We start from the raw sequence: 12,109 nt of genomic DNA, 5'->3' as shown, positions 1-12,109 counted from the left end.
TATAAATCCTGAATCAAATTCCTTCCTGGACAAATGCACTGTGGGCAGGATAAAGCAAACCACTGAGAAGCAAGGTAACAGAGCTAATTGAAGAATCTGACAGTAATGATTTAAAGAATTTGATAACTGTTTGCACTGGGAAAATATCCACAGAAAATCTACCTTTTTCGTGGCTTACTAACATTAATCTCCTTTTTTTTTCCTGACAAGTTTTTCTTAGATTTTTTTTTTAACTATGATTGATCTCGGATATTCTGATTTCAAGATGTACTGTTTCACTACAATTGGTCACCTAAATCATCTGACATTCCCTGGCTCTCCAGTTGGGTAAGCAGACAAGCATTTTCTATACAAAATTCCGCTTCTTCAGACAACCTGCCCTGAAATTCTGAAGTTTCTCTCAAACAAACTCAGAATTTTGCTCACAGAAGAAAGCATTGTCTTTCTGCTTTACACACCTTTCTCTGAAGAATTCCAATTTAAAAAAAAAAAAAAATCTTTCAAACCTTTTATAAAAAATATTGTGGTTTATGCAAAAAAAGTATAATTTCCTGAGGGACTGAAGGCAGAAACCATCCACTGGACAACCCCATTTACCACAAGCACATCACAGCTCTGGATGCATCAAACCCTCTTCTCTACTTCCACAGGGGAGGGCATTTCCCTTCCCTGTGGAGTTGCCCCTGGTCATCCTGCAGTGTTACAGGAAGCACAGACCTAAGCTGGTTAATTAAAAAATAGGCAACATAGCTGGCTGTTCACAACCTGAATCTGTTCAGAGGCACTGGCCAGCAGATGGACGGGGTCCTGTGCCGACTGTGTTTGAACTCTAAAGGAAATTCACTTTTTGATGGATGATGTTATCAGCTAAATGTCTTATGTGGTATAAGATCAAAGAACAGATGGAAATTATGCCTTAAAAATAGAATAATCCAAAAGGGGGATGGCCTGTAGTTGAGTAAGCATCATGGAAACAATAAAGGAGACTTTCTTTGGCTTGCTTTGCTGTAGAGTCAGGTTTGACTGGTGGGATAAACAAATGACCCACTTAGGACTGAGATTCTTGGGGTGTGAGTTTTGCTGCACATTTTTTCCCTCATATTCAGTGTTTACCTTGTTTTGCCTCTTAAGTCAGTCTTGGGTTTCTTTCACCAAACATGTGTGTCACCAGCATCTTTTCCTTGCTGTAACTGCAGGATGAAACATTACTGATAATCTGGCACTAAACTTCCCTTAAACAGACAGACTACACACAGCAATCTTTTTTAATTTAGTCAACACCTTCCTTTAAAATGAAGGCTATTGGCCCTTTGGTCATTGTACTGTTCTGTTGTCTCTCTTTTTCCATAGGCAAGAAAGTGATTTACACATTCCAGTTATTTACACTAAGGACCTGCCATGTGCAAGGCCTTGCTAAGTAGCTCCTGCATGAAATCCTCCAGGAGACAGTAGGTATCCTACTCACAGACCTTACTGAAAATGTTGCTTTAGATTTTTTTTACTGGTACAGCTTAGGTTTCTTATATTTGTGTCATCTACAGGTAAAAATATCTGTATTAATTTTTGTTGGGTGCCAAGCATACTTTACACACTCAACAATTATCAATAATACCTCTAACAGTGGAATTTCTGAGTGCTCAGAATTTTGCTACCACAATATAAATTCCTAATACAGGAAAATAAGCAAAATTTTTCAAAAAATTTAAAGCGACTTTAAATTTTTATATCTTCAACTTCCAGACCCTGTTTGGCAGCCAGTGGAAGTTAATCAGCAATTAATTGACTGCACAGGCTGGTGACTTATAAACTGACACTCTCATTTGTGGCCTTCTGAATGAACTTACACAAGATCACAGGCACAAAAGTAGAAACATCGAATGTAGCCTCCCCCCACCTCAAGAACATTATGGCCCATAACTTTTTCATAGCTGTTCATAAATCTTCAGCCTCTCTCAACTTCTGTGACTTAATCCCACCCATAAAACCAGTCATTTTGAAGAAACAAATAAAAGTGGAAAGCACAGGAGCTCAGAGCTCAGTTTTCAAAGACGATTAGACATCTGAGATGACCCCAGATATTAGATAATATTTCCAGAAGATTTAAGGTATCTGCTCCTATCAGTTCTGATCTGAGTTCTCTTCAGAGGGAGTTTATCTCACTTCAAAGTAGTTGCCTGAAAACAAAGTGTAGGCTCTTCCAGCAGCAAACGTAGAATTGCTGTCCCAAACTACTTTCAGTATAAGCCCATTTCAGATTGGCATCAATTGCAAATTTTGTCTCTGTCAACAACCACAAATATTCTGCTGACTCAGTTGAGCTAAATATCAATTTTTTTAAATAGAGAAAACCATGTGAGACAAATCCCTCCCTCAAGGCCTCATGCTGTAATTTTGAAGAGATGGAGATCCAACTCTGCATGGACTTCTACCAATCTCCCTGCTTCAATCCCCATAAATTATATTGGAGGCCTGCAACCCTCATTTGCAGATTTCCTTATTCCACCACTGTATGACCTACAAGACCCATGTTTGTCCTCGGAAAAGTATTGTGCTGCCACTACCTGCAGTTCAGTGGGATCCAATTGTTTGCCCTGTTGGCATCACCAAACTCAGTGTTGCTTCCTCAAAGGAGCAGGATTTCATGTCTCCATCATGCATGTGTTGTGCAATGCATTCAGACTTGTGCAGCAAAATCGATATGTCGTTTTCATCTGAAGGATTTTACAGTGCTGCCACTTTGTCAGTCTTCCCCAGGCAATTTTTACATTCTGAGACAGTGGATAACAGACCTCCATGTCCAGAACTCAAATGTGCTGTCAGAACATGCACTACTTGGTATTTGTGCTGGTTGTGCCTGCAAAGATCATGAAAGGAGTACACTTGCAAGGACAGTTTTTAAATGTACATATATACTCATGCACAGACTATTGCTGCAAGCAGTTAGAGGGAGTAGGATGCATTGGAATGCTTTTCAGGGAAGGACAATGCTTTGTTCCATTACTGAATTGGTGAAGAGTGTTTTATATTTGGGGATTGGTCATCAGTATTCTTTTCATAGTTGGGAATGTAGGAGGAACTGAAAGTATTGTATTGACAGTCTACAACAATAAGCAACATAATACTTATATAATGAATATATACTTCATGCAGATAAGAGGTACCCGGAATTCTTAGAGGAAGTATTTTCTATCATTTTAATAATGACAACAAAATATTAGACAAATAATATTCCCAATAAATAAAATTACACACCGACATGCAGCAATGTAGGACCAGGAGACACAAAAGTCTGTTTAAGCACTCAGCATTTTTCGTCTCTTCTTTCTCCCCATGCTGCTTTATTCAGATTCATTACACAAAGATATTTAAATACCAAGACACATATATTCTTCAGTAACCAGAATGTGCCACTTCTTTCAGTGTTTATATGTATTAATGAATGTGAGTTGTTAAGAAACAGCATCTGGAAATGTTTTTTTTGGTTATTTGTACATACACAGTTATTACAGTAAGGCTCCCTTCATGTAGGGAATAAGGCTGCTATGGAAAAGACCATAAAAATTGGTGAAAGATTGAACTATTTTCCTATTCATTTTGTGACACAAGTCCCAAAGACATATTGCCTATGCACAATAGCCTGTAGGTTGACTTGAAAATGTGATTCTCCCACAAATTTTTCAACTCCTTTAAAAGTCCCTACAGGATTGCTGGCTGAGCAAGGGGCAGCACACCCTCACTGGATAGCAAGCACATGCTGTGCCTCCTCAGACTGCCAAAGTGTGGGTTCTTTGGTGTCCCTCTCCAGGACAGCAATAAGATGCAATACTCCTACTGAAGCACTGCAGCTTCTTACATGCCCAAGGAATTGTCCAGAAATTTAATTTTCTCTGAGACCTCAACCTTGCTGTTAAAATTGACTGAATTTGGGCATCTGGCTGAAAAACTAAATGGAGACACTAACATCAGGGCAGAGAGAAAAAAAGGCAATTCAATCCTATGAGAAAAGCATAAATAAGAGAGTAAAGATGTTTGTTTTCTACCTTCGGGCTGCTGCCAGGTAGATCGTCTTTCTTCTAGAAGAGACTGGGGCCACCATGATCCCCATTCCCATCACCTTTGGAGTGACTGGCTGCATCTCTCTGGTGTCCTCTGCCACTACTTTATACCTAATAAAGACAGAGGACAGTTACTGTGTTTCTCTGAAATTCAGGAACATGAATGAGACTCTTGGGAGATTTATCCACCCTCCCTGAAGGCAGCTATCTCAGTCTCAGCTGGGCTCCTCTTATTGCTGGTGGAAACCACAAATAGGTACTGCCTGAAGGGCTGTTCACTTGCTCATGATAGGATGAGGTGGGACTGTCTTTTGACAGTACCTATTTATCTCTATTGATAACAAAGGGAGCCAAGAGTGACTGGTTCAGATTTAGTCATCCAGCTGTTGAATGCCTTGGTAAGGGCAGATGAATTCCACCTTTAAGGTTGTTTCAAATTATCTTATAAGCATATGTGGTAGATACATAACATACCAGGTAACTGTAGTTGCACATGGGTCAATGTTAAATATCTCACTTTGTTTGCCAAGGCTGCAGGGAAAGTTTTGCATCAAACAGTGTGGGATAATGACACTTGATGTGCAGTGTGCAGTTTGCAGCATATGCCTTCCATCTGATAGGGGTAGAAAGAGTCTCTCTTTGAAAACTTGTAATATGTCAAATGCTTAGCTGATTATCAAAGAACAGTTAGGATGTGTCCTACAGGATCCCCAAGACAAAGAGCAGGCTGTGTTAACCCCAGTCTCTCGTAGGAAGGAGTTACAGTCATGCCCCTCAGGTTTGCAATGTGGAATTGCAGTAATTTCTCCCATGCTTCTCTGGTGTTTGCATCTGCCTCCCCCCACATGGGAGACACATGGTTCATCTTGGGCATCAACATCGATCTCTCTACCCCACCATCCCAAACCACAAGCAATAACATTTCTGCTGTTTCCTGCAGCATGGAAAGTGGTCCTCGAGAGGTCAGAGTTTGCCAGAAAGTCCTAAAGAGTGTCCAGTGGCACAACTGGCGGTTTTGCCAGAATACAAACTGTGGGTTAATGATTCTAAATGTGGTTTGAAGTGCTTTATCTCAGCAAGGATCAGATCCCGAGGGCTTCCTCGGGAGCTTGCATGTCACTGAGCATCAAACTGTAGCTTCATTTCTAGGATGGTTTGCACTAGAGAGAAAAAAACACTAACTAAGGTGGGAGGAGTATCTTCACCTAATTGAAAAAAGCATCATTGCCTTCCTCGGGTTAGGATTGTGATTTGAACAACATTTCCATAATGACAAAAAACTTCCCATAAATTTGCTTGGAGCTGCAAGAATGACCTGGCAAGGTACAGCCAGCTAGTAATAAAGGCAACCTTATTTTATTGCAGTCTCCTGCCAATACCCACACAATATGATTTTCTTGCAGTCCAAATGCAATAAGCAAAGTGGAGGGGACATTTTTCTGTGCTATTTACTACGAAAAATTAGAACTAAATAATTTGTCTATGACACAGGTTTGTGAAGCCACTCCCTGTGCAACACCTCATGTTTTAAAAGGAAGCATTAAATGGGAGTCAGTCTCAGCTAACCAATTCGGGTTAAAACTGCAGGGCAGCTTGGCGTATGGGAAGTTGCTGAGAAGAAATGCCATTTAGAGAAGGAAACTGGTGATTCATAATCGACATTAACTCCAGTTACCCTCCAATGTGCATGCTGTACTTCATGTGAAATTATTATAAGCAAAGGAAGGCCATTCCCTTGAGCAAGTTCAAGTTAATGTTTAGGAAACCATTTCAGTCATTATTAGGACAAAAGTCATTACAGTGCAGTGGTCAGATGCTCAGACTGCGCCCTCAGCTGCAAAACCTGTGCATTTTAATGCCTCTTTGCAGGGAGATCTTTAGACATATGGTCATTTTGGCCAATTCACTGAAATCCCAGCTTCACCAATGTCCCCAGACAAATCTCCCACCTACTAGACAGAGCCAGAAGCAAGTGCTTTTTTAGGACTCCCCGTGGGCAGCTGTCTAATTGCGCTGAAATCCATGCTGGTCTCTAGTTCTATGCACGCAAGTCCCTCGAACTCAGAGTAGCTCCCGGAGACCCAGCAGTAGGTGGGAGCAGAGCCACAAGGACATGCCCACACACAGCTGCATTTGGACCTCAGCTTCAGTGCAGTATTCTGCCTGACCTGGCAGATGTCAAAATTGCAGGAGGCAGGAAGGCAGCTTGCTGAAGTTCAGGCTAGAGAATGAGACAGCCCAGGGGCTGGTTCCTCACCTAATGAGAGTCAGCAATGCTCTGGGGCTTTTGCTGTAATCTGTGACCTTTTGCCAGGGGCAAATTTGGTGCCACCACTGGCTGGTCCTTAACAGCTGGATACTTTGCAGTTTGTCTCCACAGCAGAGGTGAAACTCCCTGAAGTTCCTCAGAGTACTGCCCTTTATTCAGTCCAAATGGACATATGAACTTAATTATTCTACCATACTATAAGCCTAGAATAAGGAATTAAATAGATCTTGTTATGGATTTTGATGTGAGTAAAGTTTTGGCATCTTATGCAGTTTTTTATGATTTTTTTTTCAAATAGAAGCAGAAACATCCTTCTAATATAGAATATGCCTTAAGCTGCAAGTGTAAATCAGACACAGACTTCATGTACAGTATCCCTGAGCTTGAGAAAAGCACTTTAAACCACTGCCTCATTACCACCTTTACAAAAGAGAGATTTGTATTCCTCTCTACAAGGAGAGACACTCTGCTGTGCATGACCAAGGACCCCATAAGAAAAATCAGTCAGTCTCCATGGCTGGTCAAGTTCCTGGGACCCTGCTGACTCCAGAGGGATGCTCAGGCCACAGGGGGGTGACAGGTCATGGAAAGCCAAGGCATTTGCTGTCCTTGGCCCTTGCTTGGCCTGTGATAAGCAAAACAAAAGCAGGATTTTTTGGGTAGTAAGGGCAGCAGCACACAGCTTCAGGAGCAACACAAATTAAGAAAACATTCTTAGTGTAAGACCAGAGGTGGCAAAAGTCCTGACAGAACTGAAACACACTGGAGTTGAAGAGGACACTGGAAGAGGGTATAAATTGTGGTGTACTGAGAGTGAGCACAGTAAGGATAATGGAGGTTCCAGCAAAAAGCAGCAGAGGCAGGAGAAAGATCCTTTTCTTGGTGGCTCCAAATAATCCTAGGTTCTGATGGGCAAAGAAGCCATTGTAGAAATGTGAGTCCTGTACTTCACCTGAAAGTTGAAAAGATGAATAAGAGATTACCAAATAGAGGTTAAAAAAAAGGAAAGTTTGCCCTCAGTTAGCAGAGCCGAATATGCAGCACAGCTTCAGGAGATTTAGGAGCAGACCCTTGGCAAGAGTATTCCTTGGAATTACTGCCTGGGGCAGAGCCTGGAGGCTACTGCAGGAAGCAGAATTAACTCTGGAGTAAGGAATTAGGATTTCCCAAGCAAAGGAGGTCAATCAGAACAGACTGAGGTTGATGTAAGGATGTACAGAGACTATGAAAAGCACCCTGAGACTGAAGGGCAAGCCCAGTCTGCACTGCCCTGGGAGACACTGAAAGACCACATATTATTCACATACCATGGTAAGGTACAGCTGTGCCCAGCATTTGGGAAAAGATGGAAGAATCACAACAGATTTCTTTGTCTGGGAAAGAATCAACATGAAATTATGGTACACAGCACGGGTGAGGAGGATGGTGACAGCACCATTAGAGGCAAGGGGTTGTTCACAGGAACCATGAAAAATGCTGTGGTGTAAGATAAAAGGACAACAAGGCAAATGGCAATAATCAATTTTCTGCTGGACAGAGCTGCACAAGCTGATAAGGTGCCTGACAGGGTTACGAGCACTGAAAGAAAAGCTGCAGGCAGCACAAGGTAAGAGAAGAAGGGCCTCAGAAGGACTGTTCCCCACTGAAGGAGATAAAGGCACGTGCAAATGAAAGAGAGAGTTCATAATAGTGTCAGGGATTTTTAAAATGTCACATCCTTGATCTCACCCCAAGGGTGAGTGCACTGGAGTTAGAACAATAGCAGAAATGGCTGAGGGACTCTTCAAACTGCAGAGCAGAGCACAGAAGCATTTCACTGTCCCCATCCCTGCTCCAGGGGGATGGTTGGAGCCTTGCACCCCCAGCCCAGGGTGAGGTTTGAAGGGCACTACTGGGAATCAGTTGTCCAGGGAGAAATTCAGCCCTGGAGAGACTCCACATCCATCCACGGGAAGGAAATGTCACTTCCTTAACAAATAAGAAAAATAAAGTCAGTCAGTATGTGAACAGAGCAAGTTTTCTTCTTCTCTCAGTGGGAAGGGCTTCTAGGAGACACACACACGCACTACACTGACACACCAGGCAGTGCTCTTAGGCAGGAGCCAGTATTGAAACAGAGTCCAGAGGAGGGACACAAAGGTGATTAGAGGGGTGAAACACCTCTCATACAAGGAAGGGCTGAGAGAATTGGAATTGCTTTGCCTGGAGAAGAGAAAGCCCTGGGGTGACTTTACTGTAGCCTTTCAGTACCTAAATAGGGCCAATAAGAGAGTAGGAGAGGGACTTTCACAAGGGTATGTAGTGATAGGGCAAGGGATAATGGCTTTAAACTAAAAGAGGGTAGGTTTAGATTATATATTTGGAAGAAATTCTTTGCTGTGAGGGTGGTGAGACACTGCAAGTTGCCCAGAGAAGTTGTGGATGCTTCATCCCTGGAAGTGTTCGAGGCAAGGTTGGATGGGGCTTGGAGAAACCTGGTCTAATAAGAAGGTGTCCCTCGTCACTGCAGGGAGTTTGGAACTAGATGATCTTTAAGGTCCCTTCCAACCCAAACCATTCTGTGATTTTGTGATTCTTTGTTCCTGTGATTCAGGATCCTCATTTCTGAGACATTTTTGCCTCACTGCCTCATGAGGCAAACTGACGGTTCTCCTCAGGAAAAGAAAAAGAAACCTACCAAGAAAATCCACCTTTTGACTTCACAAATCTTACTGGTCCCTCTTCTTGTCCAAAGGGAAGGCAATCTACAAATCTGAGCTGGGGAAATGACTCAGTCCCCCCAGGGCTGCAGAAAAGCTAGCAATGCCTGCCAGCTCCATGCAACAGGGATGGCATGCCTGGAAGGGGGAATAGCACAGGGAAGGTGCAGGCAGATCGTGGTAGGGCTGAACTCATTCTTGATGCATCTATCTCAGATGAAAAGGAAAGCATGCCAAATGTCACTGGAATGGTGACCTGCATGGGGAACCTACCTGCAGCACCAGAAAGCTGACAAGGCTCATGGGCAGCTCTAGCCAATGCTCACAGTGTGTTTGTGCCGATGAAGACATTATTAATACAAAGAGGAAGAAACCTTTAAAGAAACCTTAACCCTGCACCACTCTGAGAATAAGCTTAAAACTAAATTTCTTAGAGACAACTCCAAGCAAATGAGTCCAATGCCTGGAGAGTGGCATTTTGTGCATCATGACCCTGAGGTATGGGTTTGGAAATGCCACTGGCCATCCTTGTAAGCCCTGCTCAGTTTGTCTTATTGAAGCAGGCTGGGACGGAGCTTCAGAGCTCAGGACAGACAGTGGGTTTTCTGGTTCCTAACAGCACTGGTGCAGACATCTAGTCAAAGATAGCATCTTCACTTGGCAGCGAAAGGCTCTTTAGAGGGCCAGCAAGCACCACTAATTAATGCACTGTTTTTATGGCATTGATTCTGTGTTGCTGATTCCTCCTCGCTACTTCTATTTTTAACCCTGTAGGAAAGGAACAGGAAGCTTGTTTGGGATGCTTTCCTAAGAACTTGCTGGAGTTATGGTTTTGAGTTGCATAGTTCCTTGCTGAGCTATGCTGGTCACTTACAACTCACTCACTGCACGAATGAATAAAACAGTAAATGAGCACATTAATTACACAGGTCTTTATCAGGTTCCCTGGCTTCTGAGCTTCACAGACTTGGCTGTGACTGCCAACAGCTCTGCACTGTGGACTGGCTTAGAGCTGGTCCAAAGCTCATAAAAGATCCAGTTTTCATCCCCTACTCAACAGTACCTTCCCTTGGCTGCACTGGGATCCTGGGTAGTTACAGCCTCTGTAAGAGCCGGCTGAGGTCACAGCCTTCTACCACCCTGTAGAATCTATTTGCAATGACTGCAGTGATGCTTTGGAGCTGGAGAGCCTCATCCTGTTAAGCTCATTCCTTCCATTCCAAAAGACCACTTTGGAAAGTAAAATGGCAAGGCTGTATCCCTAGTTTGCAAAATAGGAGGGCTTGCATTAATTCCATCAGCAAGTCTCCTAAATTCACATCAGCACTATATTTACCCTTCCAGTCATACAGTGATAGCCCCTATTTTGGTATTGTCAATACTTACTCATCTACTAAATCCAATTAATAGGGTGTTGCAGTTGTATTGTTTTAATGCTTAAAATACAGTACTGTAGGATGCTGATTTCTCAGGATAAGTTTGGGAAGGAATCATGGTTGTGCTCTAGGCATCCTAAAAAATCTCTGAAGTTTGGGGACGTGGTTCCTGTGGTTTGTTGTGCTGTTGTTGGACACAGAAAAAGGACGGTCAGTCTGTAGGAAATGTTGCTATGTTTTTCTTCTGCCATTGATGTTCTGGCTTAAAGAAAAGAGAGGCCTTCAAAACTAGTTGTCAAAAGAAAGAAACCAACAAGACTGATGGCTTTAGTGCCACAGAGCAGACTGTTGGTGCAATGAAGGCTCTGGGAACTGTACATAAAATAAGTGCACCTCAGTCCCTGCTGTCACAGCTGCAGTTCCTCTGTGTGCCCAAACTGCCTTGGATTTGTCATCTGCAAATAGACACACAAACTCACCTTTCTGATGTTTCTGAGGTGTAAATTAATGCTGTAGGGCCACACTGGAAGTAGGTCAAGCCCATTCAACTATGTGGAGGACTTGGAGCTGCAGTGTAGCCAAGACACCAACATTTTTGGTACTATGTCTTCTAAAGCTGCTTACAGAACCACACTAGATAACATGGCAGGAGAAACACCTGCCTTCCTTTCTTCATCTGAGTCTCTCCCCTGTTGTTGCTGGGGGTGAACTGCAGCTCCTAGATCCAAACTGCAGCTTCCACAGGAGTGAAAAGTCATGATGCCAACTCCCTCAGAAAGTGCTGAGGGCAGGAGGGCCTTGTCACCGTGACAGGGCAACACAGACATCAGCACCTTGCAGAGGGCTCCAAACCATGAGGCTGGTCCTGGGAACAGTCCTCCCCTTAAGTTTGGCTGCTCCTCACCACCAGCATCCACTGCTGGCCACTGTGGAGCAGGGTGCTGGCTGGGTAAGCATCTGCCTCAGGCATGCTGAGGGCTCTGTGCTTGACGCAGTAAGACACTTTATATCGTGGCACAATAGTTTACTGAATTAAGAGAATCAAATAATGAAGTCCAAATGAAATGGTTTTGCCTCCTCAGAACAGAAATTCTCAAAACTTGTAAAATCAAGCCTTCTGATAAAGAAATGCAATGTCACGGTTTGTTGGTTTTGTTTGTCTGGAGATTTGTGTTGGTTTTTTTTTCTTGAGATTGCTACATTTTCACAGAACATTTAATTTACATTTATGCTGTACTTTCCTGGAGAAAATGATGCTGTTAGAAAACATAATTTATCTCTTCTGGAGTTTTATAATAGTAAAATTACAATTCGGGTTCTCTGTAGTGGTAAATCAAATACATTTATTTTAATGGCCTGGTCTACAGAGCTCGAGAGACCAGCTCTATCTATCCAGTTTGTAATAAATTGATGAACGTCTTTGTTCAGCACAGCAGTCTCAGACTGCTCGTAATAGTCAAGCATTGATGTCTCTATATGAGCAGTTTCTTTAATTACCATTACCAATTCTGATTTTCCAGGTAAAGGCAACCACCTTGCTAAAATTTTTAATTCATTTGTCACCTGTCATGAAGGAGAGAGTTTGTTGGAGTCCTCCTGTGCAGCGAGACGTGCTTTGATCCCAAAGTATTCCATCTATGGTATAGTAAGACAAAGCACCACCTGCTATGAAGTTTGACAGACTATATAAAATTTAATTTATGTACATTA

Source organism: Manacus vitellinus, unplaced genomic scaffold, assembly GCF_001715985.3.
Source record: "Manacus vitellinus isolate BGI_N305 unplaced genomic scaffold, ASM171598v3 scaffold_7_pilon, whole genome shotgun sequence".
Classification (NCBI taxonomy): domain Eukaryota; kingdom Metazoa; phylum Chordata; class Aves; order Passeriformes; family Pipridae; genus Manacus; species Manacus vitellinus.
Note: the sequence above shows the minus strand (reverse complement) of the source record.